The sequence below is a fragment of the Coturnix japonica genome, chromosome 8, assembly GCF_054131305.1.
Source record: "Coturnix japonica strain WE chromosome 8, WE-NBRP24, whole genome shotgun sequence".
Lineage (NCBI taxonomy): Eukaryota > Metazoa > Chordata > Aves > Galliformes > Phasianidae > Coturnix > Coturnix japonica.
Genome location: NC_140670.1, coordinates 3,052,161 through 3,071,162, shown reverse-complemented (window position 1 = coordinate 3,071,162; position 19,002 = coordinate 3,052,161). Strand labels below are relative to the sequence as shown.

Here is a 19,002-nt window from a genome sequence, read left to right as displayed (position 1 = left end):
CTGCATAGACATAGACACCCACTTTCAGCAGGTAGATACGTGTCCTTCACCTTGAAAGGCACATTTCAGGCATAAATTATATACCTTTTCGTTTCTGTTTCTAAGTTGTCCAATATTCATTTTTGTACTTCATGTTGAGTCTTCGCTCCACTTCTGAGAAGAAAAACACATGGCAGCCAACCATTTTTTTTGTGTAACCACATCTGAAAATGATACAAATTAATGAAGTTTCACTGCCTTTCAAGGGCAAAGCCTGATTTATGGTTTTATTAAGATTCTAAGGCCTACTGATGGAAGGTATTATCCAGTGGGATAATTGGCACAGGTTCTTTCTTTATGGAATACTGGAAAAGAAATACAGCTTAATGTTTTAATGTTTTTATCTATTTATTTATTTTCTGTTGTGACTGCACTCATATCTAAATGATCATGCTTCTGCTTGAAGGGTTCAGAAGTGAAAACACTCTGTATACTGAGCTTCCCTCCTGAAGCTGTTTGTATTAGTTTGAACATCAGACAGCATTAGGTTGGGTGTGAGACTTGACTGTGAGGATACTTACTAATGAATGTAAAGTCAAGCATAATTTTGTAATAAACTAAGAAAAATGGAAGCTTTATTTTAACACATTTGTCCACATCAGATTTCTATTAATGATCATGTAGATATATATGCCTGAAATAAATGGCTTGTGGCTAATGATTTAAAATGCAGTCAGAGACAAATATGGGAAAGCATGAAGATTTGGGGGAAATGCTCCACCAAAGTGGGATGGCAAAGGTCCTCGTGGCCCTCTCTTTTGTCTCTGAGCTCTTGCAGTGTCTCTTCTCCCCAGTGTCACTCACCACGACAGTGTGTTGCTTTTGGTGGTAAGGCAGTTCTGTGCATGCTGGGCTGGGTGCTGATGTGCTGAACACAAGCATGCACTTTGGGTCCCCAAGCTCCCTGGGACATCCTCAGTCTATCTCTCGGCATGTAGCATGCAAATTTAAACACTCAACAATTTGAACTTCTTAAAGACTGATAGTTAAGTAGTGAAAATTCTCTTTAGACCATTAACGTGTTTAGGTAATGTGGCCAGTCTGTGCTGGCACAGATTATTGGTGGCTCTTATTTTAAAATGAGAAATCTAATGACTGAAACTTCTTTCTAGGATGAGAAAAACATTTCATTGCCTTAATAATGCATTGTATGTATTTTTCCACTTTAATGATAAGGGTAGCCAAAAAGCATGAAAAAAATCTATAATTAGTTCCAGCTATACAAGTATAAATCCGTATGCTGGTTAGACTTGAGGGAAAAAAAAGCCATTTGGCTCCAAATTCATTAAGATTTTCCCATTAAAAATTGAGCACCCATGAATTAGTTTGACAGAGAAAAGCTGCTGGAGCAGTTCCTTCACTTGGACTTGGTGTGCTTTCACACTGCCTTTAGTGCAAACATTGCTGCCACTTATTTTGCCCAGCCATAGCCTTGGAGCCCACTGTGATTTTGATGAATTATGTGAACTTGAACTATGACTTGTGGATGAAGTCCCACTGCATTATTACTCTGAGTCTCAGTGGAGTTTGAATATTAATCTGCATTGCCTACTAAGCCGATTAGTTCAGGTCTGAAACATTGCTCAAAATCAAGTTAGAGGTATCCGTAAAAGGATAATAGGTTGTTGTATAGAAAATACTTAAGCTGATAGTCTGAGTGATGAAAGATGGCTGAAGGTATCATGAAGTTGCTCAGATTTAAGCAGCTCATCAGAAACATTTCTGAACTTGGAAATCAAATTCAGCTTCTGAGACGATTTCTATTCTGAGGTGTCTGATAATGTTGAAATGAGCTGCTGCTTTTTATTCTGTTTACAGTTGACAACTGCCATAACCAGCGTGGAAACACAAAGTGCAGGTGCCACTGATGCTCAAATGGATGCTGAAATGTGAATTACAGCAGCCCTGTTGAAGCAGTGACCTCCAAAGTATCATATGTTTCCAAGCCTTCTTCAGAACCAGTAATGCTGAACCTAATTTATTGTTAGCTTTGCTTTGAAACAGATACAGCCTTGACTTGGATGATCTGATTAACTGAATTATCTGCATGTTGGACTCTTTACAGTTTGAGTAGGGAGGTGCATACACTATTGCTCATTTTTTTTCTCCAGGAGATATTCAGTTCTTCTGCATATTTTGCTTTTGTTTTTAATTAAAGACAAGCGTAGTCAGAGTTTAAAGGATAATAACAATAAAAAGCTATAGCATTAAAAAATAATTTTTTGAGTAGCAGTTTTTGACAAATTCTTAACCAATATTCCATGTGTCTTTCACATGGTTAATTTTTCCTGGTGTTGGATAGTACACATTATACTACATTCTTTTCTCTAATATTTGAATGCAGCTGAGTGAGAGCTTATGGTTATCATTATTGCCCAGGCTCAGTTAGATTGAAAGGTAAGAGACAGAAAGGATAGGAAGGCAAGGTAAAAAGGAGGGCACAAAAATGGGGTGGTATTGCCATAAATACCTTTAGATTCTTGCAGGAGCACATAGAAATGAGTTAGGTTACAAAGAATATTGTGTTTCCCATGTATACCTTGTGTAAGCTCCTATTTTGTTTCCACATCTATTTATAGTTCCTAGATTATTTGAAGTCTTGATGAAATCGTTTAGTACCCATGGTTACCAAGCACACTGCATGAACTAACACAAATCTAGTGCTGTGATATATCAGCAGTTCTGTCCTTTTCTAGCAGTAATTTTCCAGTACAAATCCTCACAGGTATAGACAATAAAACTGAAGTTTATTTCTTGTCTTTGCAGTGAGCTGTATTTAGCATTATCGCTCTCTGCCTGGCTTTACTTTCCGCAAAGTATCATGGCACTTTGGAAACATAAATAGTCTTGATCTGCATTATATTCCTTTGGGAACTGTCGGTCTGTAGGATGTGCTGTTTCTGAGTAGATGAGAAAAGTTCACTAGTTGAACGTTTATGGAGATCAAACAGTGGGTGTGAGCATGGTGAGGCATTGAGCAGTGCATTTCAGCAGTAGTGGCAACAATGTCAAAGACAACTGGAATGGGCTCCCCAGGGAGGTGGCTGTGTCGCCATCCCTGGATGTGTTTAAAAACCATTTGGATGTGGTGCTCAGGGGCGTGATTTAATGGAGTGTTGTTAGTTAGGCTAGCATGGTTAGGTTGTGGTTAGGCTTGATGATCTTCAAGGTCTTTTCCAACCTGAGCAATTCTATGATTCTATGAATCTATTCTGGATGGCCATGCAGATTTTTATGAGAGAGACATGCAGGCTCCTGTTCATCACTGATAAAAATGTGCTGCTAATGGTGGTGACTGTGTTGAAAAAGTGTTTTAGAGCTGAGAATTTTCTCTCTCAAATAGTGCTGTTATGCTTTTTGCATCTATTGTAGTTACCATGGAAATAAATAGGAGGCATTACTTTTGGAGTGACCTACATAATATTTACAAAGTCTGTTAGTTTTATCTGCCCCTACCAGTTTTTTCTGACAGTCCTTTCATGAGTACTACATATTAATTAAATCAACTAGTAAAAGCCAACATGACAGCCATATGCATGGTAATTAGCAGGTACAGCCTGATTGCCACCAGAAGTAGTAATGTTTCAGCACTAATGGGCCATTACAGTGAGCGGGTTATGGTCTCAGCATTTCTTTTGAGTAATAATGTTGTGCTGGGCATCAGCTTCTCCTGCTGACAACAGCTTGAAGTGGAACCACAGCTAAAAACAGGTAATCCTCCTGATCCAAATGTGCTTGCTAATGGAAAGCTGCTGGGGGAGAGAAGAATTTGGAGTAGCGTTAATATTTCAGACATATGTTTAAATCATCTAGGGCTTGTATTGTTCTCCACTCTAATCACACTACTTGTTTTTAAACAAAAGCTTACAGAAATCCATTCAATTCACAGGAGAGCTCTGAAATGGTAATGCTTATGTTCCTATAAACCATTTGTTATATTACTGCAATTCATCTCCCCGTGTTATACAGGAAACACAGCAAATGAAAATGTTTTTGAAATGTCTTTTGCTCACGCTTGATTTCTGGAGGGGGAAGAAGAAAAGTAAATTGTTCATGCAGAACAGAGACTCTCGTTTCATTTTCTTGTTCTCTCCTAAGCATTGCACAGAGACCGGAAGGTGTGGTGTTAGTATTTATCAGAGGATAAAAAATAGCTTTCTTCTCATTCCATTCTTCTTTTAGGCTGCCATCAGGGACTGGGAGACTGAGGCAAGCAGAGAGAAAGTCACATCTGGATGAGAAGGAGCAGCTTCTCTGCCTGAAGCCTGGTGCTGGGCCCACCCCAGTTACTTTGCAAGGGCTGTGAAGAGTGGCTTTCCAACACCCACCAAGTGTTTACAAAGTTGCTTAGGGACTACTTGATCTTATTATGCTGCAAACCACATTATACCTGGATTAAGTCAAATTTTCTCTTCTCTCTTTAACCTGGCTCTGAGGCTTAACAGATGTGGCAGAACTGAAGCGTGGAAGGTCTTTCCTTGGGAGAAACATATCAGCTATCTTGAGACATGAGATGCCAACAGCTATGAACCTCACTGCTCATTTGATACCTGCCTTGGTAAAAGGATGTGAAAGCAGATAGAAGTTGTTAAGGTAAGTGTGTGAAATGCCAAAGCAGAGAGCGGGCAGCTGTTCAGCAAGTGAAACACAGTGAAAATGAGCACGTCCAAACGGTGACATGGTGAGCTGCATTCCTTACCCAGCTGTGGCCTGCCCTGATATGGCAATATGCAGCCTTCTTCAAGGAGTAAGCACCCAGCAAGCCCATCAAAGAAACCTCACCAAAGTTTGGTGTGAGGGCTGAGAGGCAGGGATGGTGAACTTCCTCCTCCTTTTCCCTGGGTGCAGCTGCATGGAGCTTTTATCCCATTTCAGTGCAGCTGGGTGCCTGAATCCCATCCCAGGCAGACCGAACACACTAGCACAGGCAGAAACAGCCAGAAAACAATTTGGGAAAGTGCTCTCTGCTGCCTCCTGGCTAAGTGATGATTCTTCTTGAAAACAGATTCTAAATCATCCTAAGCTGAGAATCTTGTGCGTGAATTTGGGTGAATGTATAAGATATGTAAATCCAGGACCATGCTGAGGTGACAATGTTCACAATCCAAGTCTTGGTATGCTGTTGACAATCTGATCTCAGCGTCTGTTGTGCAAGATAATTGGTATGGCTTGGCTTCACATCTAGTGTTAGGCTGAGCAGAAAGATGAGCAGATTAAAGGTAAAGCCAAGAACAAGATTTCTGTTCATCTCACTGCAAGTACATTTGTCCATAGAATGATCATGGAAATGTGATGTTTCTCCCCATCAATCATTTACTCTTTTTTCTTTCCAGACATTAGTATTTTGTGTTGTTTTGTTTCTTTCTGATTCACGAGAAAAATATCTGTCATCACACAGTTCACAGTCGCTGGACACTGTTCTTGTTTAATGTCATTTTCATCTGGGTCATGGGAGATCGCTCTCATTGTGGACTGAGATGACTGAGAAGTCCTTTAACGTTATTTGATCTGTCATTCCCAAAGGTAGAGTGAGTTCTTTTAAATGCACTGAGTGTATGGATAAACATATAATCAGAGAGCAATAGAGGAAAGAGTAAGGGAAACAACTGCTGGAGAAAACAAAGGAACAGGAAGAAAAGTGGATGATGCCCACTTGGAATAGGTAATTTTGAATCTACAATGATTTATTGTGGCCCTCAGAATTCTTTAAGCTACTGAGGCTTGAATGCAGTTTCTGCAATAGTAAGTAAGGTGTGTGAATTCCTTGCAAGTCTAGTTGAAGTGGTTGTATCCTTTTTTTTTTTTTTTAAATAGTAGTCATCCTTTCTCCCTCACTCTTTCCACTTTCTTTTGGTTTCTCCTCTCTCTTCCAAAAGTAAATTAATTTTCAAGTTGTTTTCCGTGTTATATGGTGAGGAGAATGAATCCTAAGACACTAAGGATTTTAAGTTTATTGTCTACATTTTTACTGAGCTCACTGCAAGGGAGACTTTACATCACCTACAACACAGGTCAGGCTGGCTGAGTATGTTGCAACTGAGCAAAAACCTCATTCTCCCTCCTCCTTTCATCTCACTCTTCAGTCTCTATGTTTTAGGCTGAATGTTCTTTACTTCGCTTTGTGTCCATTCTGTCTCCTCAGTAGAGCTGAGATGCAAGCTGAGCTTTATCAAGTAAAACTTGACTGGGCAAATATATGAACTACAAAAATAGTACTACATCTTTGAAGTGGAAATCTCAGTAGCATCTTTTAAAGTGAAATTCATGTTTCTGTAAATTCAGTGCTTCGTAAGAAAAGCAGAATAAAAATACCTTGAAGCTCACCCTTGCAGGATTAACTTTGATATTTTATTTCTGTCTTTTACTAGATTTTTAGTTAAAGGATTATGTAGGGAAGTGTGAGGTGTAGATCTTTACAATAAGATCTCACAACATCTGTGCGCAGCAGAGCATGACTTTGGATATCACCAGCGAGGAATGTGTGCTTCTCTTGAGAGGTGATTTTCTTTCCAGCCATGAAAATGCAATGTTGTTAATAGAAGATGGAAACTATGAAACATTAACAAGAATACAGCTGCGCTGTGGTAAGACCTCAGCAAACAGATGGGGTTTTTAGAAGTTCTGATGTTGATGCTGTTTGTTTCTCTTCATCTGTCAGAACATCCTTGAGACACACCTTTTTAGTTCTATTATGAATTTTTAACCACTTTTAGTTAAGGTTAGATTGAATTTACACAGTTTTAAATAAATCCTCAAGCTCACTGTCCAAGTGTACTCTGTGAAGATGCCAAAACTTGTAGGGCTTAGGATTAGTGTTGTTGAGGGTTCCTTGTGTGTGTTTATTGCTATTTAATTATTACTATTTGTTTGTGTCTCTCTGCACGTGTACAAATTAGTGGTAATAGGTTAGGTACAAGAATAATTAAACAGTAAGGAATTTTACTTTTTTGTTATGTATGTGTTTTATGTAATCCTGCAGTGAAATTATCGTTGCTTTGAAATCAATAGGAGGTTTGCTTTCAACTTTAAGGGAGCTGAGTTTTGTTCATGTCCTTGCATTTGTCATGAACTGGTGCAATTTGATGGTCAGGCTTGATGATTTAGAAGGTCTTTTCCAACCCAAATCCTGTGATTCTATAATTGCATGCTAAGGCTTTGAAAATCGAAGAACAAAGTTGTTGTTATTTTTTAAATTAGAATATATTTCAGAAATTTCTGATCAGGAATATCGCCCTGTGTGTGTCTCTTACAAGGGTGGTAGATGCATCTCCAACAGTATTGTACTGCTCTGTCCTGTTATTGTAACTCTTTGTGCCGTCAGATGCTAATCTTCCTGTCCTGAAAGCTTCCCGCAATCTGAGACATTAACTGCATGCTTTATGTTCCAGTTATCTTTACCTTAACTAAACTCTGTGTTGTTACACATCTAGTAGGTGTTTGCCTGGCATCTCTTGGGCCTGCAGAGAAGAATACAACAAGGGGGAAGAGGGTATTTCAGTAAGAATGACTGTGTGTTTCTTCTTAAATCAAGATTTGAGTTATTTGTCATTAGCTGTCTCAGCACATGCAAAACCTTTAACATGAAGTCTGAAGGGAGGACTTGCTGCCTTTGTTGCAGTGTCAATTCTTGTCCGTCATGCGCTATATCTTCTGTGTCATCTAAATGTCTGACAGCAGAAGGGACTTTATTTTCATGTTTTATTTTTGGCATAAAGCATTCTTTAAGTGATATTCTCTAGCCAGTATAGGGAGCGGTGTTTCTTCTGTTGGATGCCCCGTCCTTGGAGGTGTTCAAGGCCAGGTTGGACGGGGCCCTGGGCAACCTGATCTAGTAAAGGTGTATGTTTGGTGGCCCTGCTAGGCAGGGGGGTTGGAACTACATGATCCTTGAGGTCCCTTCCAACCCGGGTAATTCTGTGATTCTGTGATTCTGTGATTCTGTTACTATGCACAGTGCGTAATTTCATATCGAGTACCCTCAGAATTAACAAGGAAAGAAACCTGGACTGATGTTAAGGGTCAGTCATTCCATCAGCTCTGCCTGGTCAGGGCTGGCTTCATAGCTCCGGTCTTGTAAGATGGAGCTTTAGTCTCCTGAGCTGAGGCAGACCATTGCAGCACTTGGTATAAGATACACTTTGTGAATCCTAGGCTTCAGTTACTAATTTCTGTCCCTCTAATCTGCTGGCAAATGATGCAAAAGCAGCAAATCTGACATTTATCTCTTAGTCAAGAGATCCCCTGCTACATATTGGGAGATTTCAGTATATGCTCAATCAATATTGTTCTAATTTTACCATTTTCCTTTTCTTTCACTTATCATGTGGTCCTACAAGTGATAGGAAATAAATATCCTTTGATTTACATTGTAGCTCCACTCAATTTAAATTTCTATAGCAGCTCCTCATATTCTACTCCCCAGTCAGGAGAATCAGTATTTTCTTCTAAAATGGAACTGAAAGTAATTCTGATATAGAATTTGGGATGCAGTCTGTAAGAGATAAAGGCTAAGTATATTCACACACTCGTGTACACATAGATGTGTGTGTATATGTATGTATACTTATCTACTTTATATACAAATAATTGTTTTGGAAATGATGTTTTTCCTCTTCCAGAGAATTATTTTTCTCTGTGCTAATCCTTGGTTTCTTGGAATTTTACTACTATAGGTTTTACTACCATAGTTTATTTCAGGGCCTGTATCTCTTTTACTGGGCATCTCCTTTCTTCTCGTCCTTCTTTTGTTCTGCAGAGTAATTCTAAGTTGCTGATTTTGTGAAAATGCAGCCATCTCCAGGTTCTGCCAATTACAACTTCTCACTTGGAATAAGCGATAGAAGAAAACGATTCACCTCATCTAGGTGTTTTCATACACGTACAGATGCTTAAAATTGTAGGGAAAAAGAAAGAGAACTGTCCAATTTATTTCCTGTAGTTGTTTTTTGTTTTTGTTTTTTTTCTTGCTTGTAGCAGTGACAAGACTCCACTTTAATTATGGTGAGGTATAATATAATGTGGAATGAATCTGAAATCATCCCAGACGCACTGGCTGACTAGGGGAAGTCAAGCATGTGTCAAACTGAAGGCTCCTTCTTTGGAGATAAGGAGATTATAGACTGTTACAGAAGCCCCCTGTGAAATTACTTAACCTTCATAGAATCTTCTTATAACTGAAATTCTCACATCTGATAGTATTTGATGAAACATTTAGCATTTTGAATCACAGTAGAATAATGAAGTTTGGAATGACACCTGACTATTTTAAGTGGATTAGATGCATCTGATAATTTCTTGTCTCAACATGCTATACTTTGTTATTTCTAGAAAATCTAAGGCACTTTAAAAGTATAGTATTGCAAAAAAGTTGCTGTAGCAGCTTTTTTTTTGTAACATAAAATGCTTTCCCTGGGGGCTTTGGCCTTTCTTTCCTGTTCATAAAGTATGTATTATCTCTTTGAAGCAGTAGTGCAGTCCTATTGTGGTGGGCACTGAAAAGCATAAAATCACAGTCAATCACTTGGACATTGTATTTGGGGATTGAAAGACAGAGCCTAACGAATGAAGCACATCTTGAGCCAGAAGATGAGGTAACAGTGGATAATACAGCATGTCTAGCACAGCTTAACTGTGAGTAAATTCTTAGCCAGTCGTCCCTTTCCCAACCTGTTTGCCAAGGCATGGCCTTGATTTGCCTTTCAGGTATCAGTGGCTTTTGTTGGTTTTCCTGCATTTTTCTCTTGTTTGGAATATAGAATTTTTATTAAGGTTTTGTTGCAGTCTTCCAGGAATGCACGAGCAGCATGGTGTTCTTCATCAAACTCAACCTGAACATGTACTTCTGTATTTATTCTCTTCACTCTTTTCCTGACACCTGAATGAATGACTGGATCCTGGCAGCACTTTTTTTTTTTTTTTTTAATAGCAGCTTATCCATTTTTTAATGTAGAAAACAGTGCATAAGGATTTATATGAAGGCCTTGAGATTACTCAACTTTTGGCTTGCATCTCTGCAGCAGAAGGCTGTGGTTTCCATTTCCACCTCATGTACTAGGCTCATACCCAATGCTTGGCACTGTATTTCAGTGACAGGGGGTGTCACATCGTGGGAGATGTCATCCCAAAGATGACATGATGAACTCGTCTCTATTGTTTCTCAATCTGGAAATGAAAACTCCAAGGAATACTTGAGAAAGATCAGGAGTTTACCTTAGGGTCTTGCCAGTCATTCTTACAATTGTTCCCCTGACAATGTGTGTATGAGATGTTGTTCAGTACATGACAACTATGTTTCTGCCTGAAGAGTTTTTGCAGCATCACTGCCTACACCATTTCCATCAGCATACTGCATCTGTTGTGCCATTTGTACAACACAGAGATCTCTATTTACAGACCAGGATTTTTTCTTTCGTGCTAGTGACAGCCATTGTAAGAAGTCAGGTTTACTGTTGCTTCCTCTTACAACCTCTGGAGAGGGAAATGCTTCCTGCTGCTCCAGCTGCTGCAGGTGATGGGCTTGGAGAAGTCATTGTGGGGCACTGCTGGAGCATTTAATGCATCTGCCAAGAGAAATGCAGTAGCTGATCACATTTTTTCCAGTGATACAGAGATAGAAAATATGCAATTACAGTGCACGATAGAGGCAGTCACAAAAGGGCAATTTTGACAGGTAGTAAAGGAACCAGGGAAAATGGAAGGTTTTAGTTGAGTGCATTTTGCTTTTAATATGAACATGAAATGGTAGGATTAATAGTAATCCTTTATCTCCTTGAAATCTGCATAGTGGACATCGTTCAAGCCTGTCCATCTAACTCCTTGTTACCCCTATTATTTCAGTTTTTCTCTGTAATCTTATACCAGCTTTTCACTCTTGCATTCTCTCCTTCCCCTTATCTTCAGAAGAACAAAGAAAGCAGAAATCTTTCAAGTCCTTTTCCTTTTGTTTGCTTCTTTTTCTTTTGGTTTGAGAAACACAGGATATGCTTGACACTACCTATGTGTGACTGCAGACTGCAGGCTTCAGTCCTGTCTTCATTCTCTTCAGCACCTCATTCATCCATTGTGATGAATCTGCATGGATCTTCTTATTAGTAAGCTCACTCTCAACCAGTCAACTGACTAGATTTCAGATGGATTTGGAGTTAGAAGCATACAGAGAAAATGCCACATTTTTCAGTATTCCTTAGTTTAGCAACTTATTAATGTACAGTAACATACTTAGTGCAATAGGTTTTCATGCTTTGAGGTAGGAATTGACTCCTCTTGATCCTGAAATTCTCATAAGTTCATTTCAGCATGTCCTTTTCCCAGTTGTTTATCTATCTAAATGCTGTTAGGAGACTGTATTGCAGTTTTTTGTCTAGGTATCTAGGATACAAAAAAAAAAAAAAAAAACAAAAAAAAAACAAACCCAAAACCCAAACCAACAAACAAACAAAAAATTAGACAGCTTTATCCAACCATGATTAGAAATATAAGAAGATAACTAGAAACAGTGACGTGCCCTTTGGGTCACCGTCACCACTGCTGAAGTGTCCTGCCCACTGCCTCACTGTGCTCTCATCCACTGGTTGGTCTCCATTGACATTTAGCCACTTCTGAAAGGTTTCAGTGAGAAGTAAGAGATTAGGCATTAGCATGTTATTTTCTTTTGTGTAGATGGACCTCTTACTTCTCTACAGGTAATAGAACTTTTCAAGTAATACCATATTTGTCCCTGCAATTCTCCTGCCACAAAACTCAGCTGAAAACCCTAAATTAATTTGTCTTACTGTATGTAGAGAAGAGAGCATACATCTGTGAGAGAGTCTCATGTGTGAGCAGAGCTGCATATAAAATAGGCTGTTGTTAGGGAATTTAAATCGTTTTCCTCTTTAAGAATTGGCAGCTAGATGGTCTGCCAAACTTTTAGTGGGCTAAAACTCAAAGATCTCTACAGAGAACTGGAAAGAAGCCACTTTGGATCATAATTTTTACCAACAGGGATTAAAATGAACTATCAAAACAAATTTGGAGTTTTAATAAACAAACAAATTTCTATCTTCACTACTTACAGTACTGCTTCTCTCTGTTATGCTATGCAGGTATCAGTCAGTTGCAGATAGCAGATGGGGTTCTTGTTCTTGATTAGACTTTAATATCAGTTCATATATATTTTAAAATGTACAAAAAGCCTCATGAATTTGAATGAGATGTTATGGTCCACAGCTACAACTGCAATAACAGCTACACAGCTTATAGAAAATAGCCAATGCCAGGTGTTAACTCATGACTATTTATACACCATCAGTCACCGTGGGAGCAAAATCCAATTTGGACCTGATCTTACTCCCAGTACAATGGAAAAAAAGCACCTGGTACTGGAAATGATCCTCCAAGGGACAACTTGGGGAAAAAATATTCTCCCCCCTCCCATGTCCATGTATTTCTTTCCCCAGAAATGGGATGGGGAAAAGGGATCATGATGTATAAAAATGATAGAGCATTTCTTGATTAATTGATAGAGTTAATAATTTCTAAACATTCAATCTTTCTGAAGTGAACAAAAGCATTTTTACATGCAAACATTTGTTCAGTTGTGTCCTGATGATGGGACTTAAACACTGAGTATTTGTATGTTCTAAATTTCATGGGCTGAGGTAATTTTGAAGATGCCTGTGGAAGAGAAGTCTATGCGTAATTTTATTGTGTTTTATTTAAGATGCTCAAGATTTTCTTCTAGTTTTATTTAACAGGAAGGCAGCAGAATGGGTTTTTATTACTTAAAAAACAATAAACAATGCACTCAATTGAGCTTGGAAAGATGCATATCCAAAATAAGATTTCTCATGAACGTTAGAATTGAAGTGGAACAAATGTTTAATGCTAGTTAAGATATGAGCTGCAGGCCAACCTGGCAGCTTGTACTGATCAGGATAGCAGGACTGAAGCCAGACTTGATCTGGAACTTGCATTTTCACTCTTGCCTTACTTCTACGTTTTCCTCCTGAAAGCAGAACCACAGAAACTAAAGATTTAGTGAAAGGGTTGGGGGAGAACATTTGTGGCAATAAAAATGCACAAAGCCACATAAAATGTATGAGGTGCACCTTATATCAATTTGAAATGTAAATAAATGCAAGTAATGGAATAGTTATAGAAAGACCCAGACCTGTTCTTCTTCCTAGTGAGCATGGATGAGGAAGTCCTATAGCACTGGTGTGTGCATGCTTCTCCTTTTCTCATGGATCTGCCGCTTTTCTGCACTGGTAGGTAAGATATTAAAGAACCAATGGTTAAACTGATTTCAGAGGAGAAGAGCGAGGCAAACAAGAGTGATGCAGACAGCTAGCTCTGCTGCAGCTAGTTGAAAAATGTCTGCTTGAAATGCTGCAGTTAATATAAGTTGCTGCAGGAGAGCTGAGCTAGGCAGCATACCCAGTATAAATGATTCCAAAGGATGGAGTTACACATTTTGCTGGTATATTTGTAGATTAGTTATCCCTGCTTTCAGCTCCAGAGTTTTCTTTAATCTTGTCTCAACATCTGCTTTTCCTAGACCACCAGTGGTTGTACTGGGCCAGAAGAACCCTGACAGTGACAATATGCATGGCTGTACTGCAGGCAATGTGTGTGCACACTCCTCCAGACAGCCTGCCACAGACTGCAGTGCTGTGTACATCATTTCCAGACAGGCTGAGAGATCCCCTGTGTGTGCCAAGCATTGCACTGGGAGACTGGCTTCCTGAGCAGTATTACTAAGATTTTCATGAAAAAAGAACTACCTTGGGAATTATTTGTGATGCTCAGTACAGCCAAGAAAATATCGTTGAAGCTTAGTTTTAAAGGAAATAGAAGAGGACATAAGTGAAAAGATGCAGACAAGCTGGCATCAATTCCACATCTAAGGTTTGCATCAACAGCAACAAGTGGAAGTAAGCAGTTAGATGGCTGCTTGCAACCCAAGATCGTGATGAACCCTCATCTGGCTTTGGTTATCATAGCAGAAGCATGCGGTGGCAAAAACCACAGCTGTCTTTGTATCACTAGGGAACATCTTTTACATTTGCTCTGTAGCTGTAACAGCTAACAGAAGACTACAGTATCTAGAGAAACAGTTGGGAACATATTATCTAAGGAATTGGCCATACAAAGCTCAGTCCATTTTCTATGGACTCAGTAATTCAGACGGATGCAAATAAGTTAAAAACATGTATCTGTACTTACACAGAAAAGGGATTAGGACTTAGATGTAACAACCTAATACTCAGCTGTACATGCAATGCAGTTTGGAGCTTGTGCTATGTAATGCTTAGAATTCATGCAGAAATATTTCTTAGAGAGGAAAGAAGTTGACTATTATATTCTAATTGATTTTCAACTGAACATTATGGAATATAGATAGTATGAAGGGGAGGAAGGGCAGAAGTCATCAGATACTATAGCCATAAGGAACATTTTTTCCCTCTTTAGTTACAGTTTCATGTCTTGGTATTGCTGAGATTGGTAATTTACAGTATAAAAGAGCAATGGGTTTAAGTGGAATACAGTTAGTCATTCAGATGTAAGATTTTCTTTCAGAGAAGCCATAATGGCCTGTCAAAACATTTAACCAGAGTATGCCAGCAGTACACTTCACCAGAAATGTAATGCTGGAGACTGGTTTGCTCCATAGCCCTAAAACAGATGGATACGCATGAGGAAAAGAGCCATGTCCTGTTCCCAGCAGCGTGTTCCAGCTCTGAAGTGTGATGTCCACTCTTGCAATAACAACTCTGCTAGCAGCATAACTGCATTTGAGGAACCATGGTAGTAAGCAATGCATTACCGTGGGTGTTGTTCCTACTGGTGAGGTTGGAGGGGCCCTGTGTGCTTTGGAGCTGTGAAGTCAAGTTCACAGGCAGGCTGATTCCAGCTCCTTCCCACCCCAAGCAGAGCTCTGCTGTGTCCAATGGTGACTGGAGGCCCAAGGGGCCGGGAAGCTGTGGGCACTCAGCAGCTCCTTATAAACCCTCATAAATTAGCATGTTAGAAATTCACATGAATGTAATATGTTCTTGTCTGCACTTTTGCTCCTCTAGTGGAAGCTATGAGATAAATTATTTCAAAGGGAAAATGTGAGATGTACTTAGTTCTTATATTTAACACTAAAGAGCAGGGTGAAGAAACGTATGGAAAGGCAGACCAGAAAAGCAGTGCAACCTGCAGAAAGTGCAGGAGGATGGAGTGGAAAAGCTATGGAAATACATGGACGGTATCCCAAAATGGATATCTGAAGGAACTGCAGAGAATGCAGGCAAGTAAATGAAAAACATGCTGGAAAAGTTTTGGTGATGTGACTTCATCACTATTTGGGCTCCTTGTTAGGTAGAAATTACAATTTTTTCTCATTTATTCAGCTGTTTATCTAGTTTATTTCAGCATGTTTTACTTAAGGTACTACTGGTAAAAAACGAGAGTGATATCAACATTTTCCATTTTCCAATTTCCTCCCTGTTTTCTCAGTGACCTGGAGCTAGTCCCTTAAACACACTCGGCTCCAAAATGTAAGACAATTTATCTTTCTGTCGAGATAGGGAGGGATTTAGATATGAAGTAGCACGTCCTTACGCTTTGCAGCTAGTACCAATTTCCTGCTTTTTCCTGATCTTTTGATATCTCTGTTTACTGTGGTTGTCTTTATATGTGAGTTACAATATGCAGCAGCAACATCAAGACAAATTTTAACAGAGCACGTTAGGTAGAGCAAGTCACAAAAACAGTGCCAGGCTCTGAGAAGTCTCAATTTACAGAGCTTCCCTATGGTCCCTTCTGAACCAATTAACAGATTCTAGGGCAACAGATACAGCTCCTTCCAACGGATACCAGCCCCTCTCTCAGCTCTGCAGCCATGCTACTTTTATCTGCTTATGTGATACTACAGGGTGCATGCAAGTTAATTTCACTGAGCACAACAGAAAAGGAGAAATAGGTTCCAAAGATTTTTAAGTAATGGTCAATAGGAAGGAGAAAATGAAGTGCTTCTGAATGGATGCAATATTGTATTATTTGAGTGTTTTTATTTGTTCCTAACCCTCTGGAATTATACAAAACCAAAAAATCAAAGGTGATTAAGAGAACATGTCAGAAAATACATCCTATGCAGGGATATCTATGTAGGGTTTGTTAATATACATATATGTTTTATATGAGAAGGCATTCTCATGTATTTCCCTTCACTTTTATCAGTGTATCGGTTTTCTAGTTAATGTATTGCTTTCAATTAAGTGTAACACAATGAGAAGTAGAAGGTGACTTTGTTGTCTAAGTGACTAGAATGACGGCTAAAATCTGGCAGCTGCACCATTTTCATTCTAAAACAATCCCAAATTCAATTAAAATTCTATTTTGGGGGCACAAGTAATAATCTACAGTAATTGCATTACAGTAATTTAAACTACATACTTTTTAATCTCATGTAATTTAAATGCATCAGAGGAAGACAGCTTGAGCTGCAAATTTTGTTTCCTAATATTGGAGGTAATGTACGTAAATGGAAACTAAATTATAAAACTTTGCTTCATGTTACTTTTATGGCTATGTAATGATCTCAGATTGGTATTACTCGAACTATACTAAGAATTTATTAAATTGCCATTCAGAGTATGATCGGCACTGTTATTTGTTTGAGTCCTCATAATGCTAGAAACATTTAGGTTTTTATTTTGTCTATCAATTAAAAGAAGAAGAGGAATTATTATGGAAAACAGTGCATTTGCAATGAGATATTGCTCAGGAAGCAGGGAGAATGATGTGTTCTGAGTTCACAGACTGCATATTCTCAATAGGCATCACATTCCAAATCAAGGCTAGGACAAGACAGTAGAAAGAAGTAACTGTATAAAAACTGAACACGTTACTTCTGTGATGAAGCAAACACAGCACACTAGGAAATGATGGAGAGAATAAATACAAGAAAGTCGAGTAATTTGACCTTTTTGGCTTCTGCTGGATTGTATGCCCTTAGGTAGGGACTGAAGTTGGACATCAAAAGTACGTCCAAGGTTGCCAAATAGAACATGGAGTCCAACGCATTCCTCAGACACCGCTTACCTTAAAATGTCTGTGATTAATTTGTCAGTAAGGAAATTCTTCACAACAATAATGTCATGGCAGAGCAGATCTGTTAGATTTGAGTTTCAAGGAATTGATGTAAGTCATTATTTTCCTTAATTTCTTTCCTCGCCCGGTGAGTTGGTTGGTTTTTTAGTTTTTAACAAATGTCATTCTGATCTGTTCCTGTCTCCTTACATTTGAGCAACTGGAAGGCTGATGTGGGGATACAGTGAGCACATAGCTGGTTATTACAGTCAAGATACGAGTACAGAATAGAGATATCTCAGTATAGATATGAGTTTTATAACAGACAAATTATCTGATATTCTCAAATAACTTCTGTTCAGTGTTCCACATACTGTTAAAATTTGTATTGGAAGACTGGTGGTTCTGTGAATTAATGTGTGTGTATGTATATATATATATACCATAAAGAAAAGTATCCTAGAAAATAGAAATGCAGGTACTTAAGTAAAAATACCTCTGTGCAGTACAACAGGCACAGGAGGAGCCTTCTAACAGAAACTCTTGTTTCCTTTGCTCCATGACTTGAATTTCAGGGAGGTTAGCATTGACTTATTCCTTTCTTTCCTCATCAACTAGAAATACAGCTGATCACAGTTACATTTTTTTGTAATGTAAGATGACAGTGTATACTGTGACAGTATTTTGCATCATTTTCTGTTTTTTGTACCAAATCCCAAACAATTTTGATCTACTTTTGAGATCAGATTGTAATACAACCTTTCTTCCAGTGGAGAAGTAAGTGGGTTCAAGGCTCTCTGTGTGTTCTTCTCATCTGCCAACTATACCTCACAAAGTACAAAAACTGAAGTTTTGTATTACCTTCTATGCAAACCAGGAAAGGTGGAAAACATGTCACTTAATTTTCCCAGCTAAGGTCAACTTTAGTTGATGAATGGAACAAGCCAGCCTGTACCAGTAAGAAATCAGTAAGCTGTTTCCTGTGTTGCTGGTATTTGTAATGAAAATGCAAGCACAAGTCAATGCATTTTAGATATGAGCCTTATTTCTGTTTCAGATGTGACATGGAGAAGTCACGAGGCTCCTCATTAAGTGTTCTTTAGAGAATTCAGCAAGAGACAATTTGTTTTAAAAGAGACATAAATCAATGAATTTCTAAAGTAAATTCTAGACATAAATATGCCTATCTTTGATTAAGGAAAAATCTGACTGGTCTCTGTGTATTGTTCTTTGTTTTTTAATCCAAAATCCACAATTCTTTGATTTTCTGCAAGTAAAGACTCAAATTGCAAAGATCTTGCATTTACGTGCATTTTATCATAGTTTCTCAGAGTGCAGAATAGAAGGAGACACTACTCGTCCGAGATACTATCTTCTGTAGTTTTGGAAACAGGCTAGGTATAAAAAGCAGAAAGATAGGGAAGACGTGAAAATTGAGACCCCCGAGTTTGATGTTTTCAAGCACGTTCACAACTTCAGTGTGGTGTTAAGTTAAATGAATGTCACTCAAGTACACCTGGCAATTTCCAGAGGCCCAGATGAGTGTGAGGACTGATTCTTAATCGCGTGTAACTTCTTTAAGCCTTACTGAAGCTAAAGCAAGCACAGCTCCCTAGTGGTCATCTAGCTGAGGTCAAAATAAGAGTGAATGGAAAAGAGGATGTTTTAACTCAATAGTCAAAGAATATTGTAGGAGGGTAGTAAGGTAAACCGGAAATTCTTACCTTCTGAATTCCTTGAGTAAAGAACTGTAATTGAGGATGGTATCACATGCTGAAGCTCCCCTACTGAGTCTGACCATAATTGATACGTGCATACTTTGAGGGAGAAGTTAATTTTAAAATATTAGAATAGCATGCTCCAAACAGTTGTCTTGATATGTTTGCAGGTGTAAATGTATAGAAG

At 38.6% G+C, this 19,002-nt stretch overlaps 1 protein-coding gene across 1 annotated transcript in view; it reads left to right on the top strand.

Annotated features, from left to right (window-relative positions):
* Positions 1-4,480: 4,480 nt before the first annotated feature.
* The window catches only part of MBL (mannose-binding lectin), a 41,543-nt gene continuing 27,021 nt past the window's right edge, over positions 4,481-19,002 (top strand). The window contains exon 1 of the mRNA XM_085553813.1: positions 4,481-4,632. The gene's annotated coding sequence lies outside the window, so the exon portion shown is untranslated. The remainder of the gene's footprint in view (positions 4,633-19,002) is intronic.